This window comes from Myotis davidii, unplaced genomic scaffold, assembly GCF_000327345.1.
Source record: "Myotis davidii unplaced genomic scaffold, ASM32734v1 scaffold232, whole genome shotgun sequence".
NCBI lineage: Eukaryota > Metazoa > Chordata > Mammalia > Chiroptera > Vespertilionidae > Myotis > Myotis davidii.
The window spans coordinates 123,235-124,849 of record NW_006284617.1 but is presented as its reverse complement, the minus strand read 5'-3'; positions in this window follow the sequence as shown (position 1 = coordinate 124,849).

Below are 1,615 nucleotides of genomic sequence, written 5' to 3'. Positions count from 1 at the left end.
AGCTGCTGCCCTGATCGCCCCTCAGGAGCAGGGGGAGGTGGAGAAACCCTCAAGGGTGATTGGGGCCAGCAGCTGTCGCTTGCACCCGCTGACAATGCTGAGCAATCTGGGCCAGCACCAAGTGGTGGCTCTGGCCCCGGCAGCAGATGCCAGTGGGGCCAGCACAGGTAGCAGGTGCGAGTGCCAGGCGGGACCCTGGGGCATGGGAGCAAAGAATTTTCAGTAACCACTAGAGGCTCACCCCAATGACAGCAACTGGTGCGCCACCTTGGTCTGGCATCCCCGCTCCACCTGCTCCACCATCCTACCACCACTGACACCCACCACCATGTTCTGCACTCTGCCGCCTGTTGCCAATGCCTTCCCTGTTCCGCGCGTGCCCACTGGTGGTCAAGGCACATCATAGCGACCAGTTCAGTTGTTCCACCATTCAGTCTATTTGCATATTAGGGTTTTATATGTATGGATAATAGCCTTGTTGTATAGAGTAGTCTTGGTCTCAGATCCTTGCTTTTCATTACCTTAAATACTTAATACAATTCCCATCTGGCCTGTAGTTTCTGATGAGAAATCAGCTTACAGCCTTATGGGAGCTCCTTATTGTGTAACACATTGCTTTTTTCTAGCTTCCTTTAAGATTCTCTGTCTATTTTTGTCATTTCGATTATGCTGTGTCTTGGCATGGACCTGTTAGAGTTCTTTTTGCCTGGTAGTTTCTGTGCATCCTGAACTTGTGTGACTTTCCTTCACCAGGTTAAGGGCATTTTCTGTCATTATTTCTTTAAATGTGTTCTCTATCCCTTGCTCACTTTCTTCCCATTCTGGTACTCGGATGATGTGGATATCATGTTTCATATTATACCACAATTTCCTTAAACTGTCCACCTGTTTTTTGATTGTATTTTCTTTTTGGTTCTCTGATTGAATGATTTTCTCTACCTGTCTTCTAATTCACTGACCCAATCTTTGGCTTCCTCTAATCTGCTATTTATTCCTCCCAATATATTCATTATTTTTGCTATGTCATTCTTCATTTCCAGATGGTCATTTTTCATAGTTTCTATGTTTCTTCTCATGCTGCTGAACATCCTTATAAATATTACTGTGAGCTCTATATTGAATAACTTGTTTATCTCCATTTCATTTAACTCTTCTCCTGGAAAATGTTCTTGTTCTTTCATTTGGGGCTTTTTGTTTCTCAATTTTGGCAGCCTGCTTTAGTTTGTTTCTATGTATTAGGTATATATTCTATTACTCCCAGTTTTTTGGAGGATATCTGGTACAGTCCAATGTCAGATACTGTTGCTGACTGGCCCTGAGTACTGTGTTTTGAGCTATCATCAATCCACAGCTTGTGGCTCACTCTGTTGGGGCTGGTGTGTTTGGAAAGAACCAAATGCACAGCAATGTCTGCTTTTCCTAGCCCTGGGTCCAGAAGCAGATCATTTAGAGACTCAAAACATCCAGAGATCTACCTCTTCCTGCAATATTATTGTTATTGTCAGCTTCTTAATGAGTCTCAGGGTGTAGATGAAAACTCCATGGGGTGGGGCTAGAGGTTTCTCCAATGGGCATGGCAATTGTTTCCCCCCAGGACAAAGTTGCCTGGATCCTA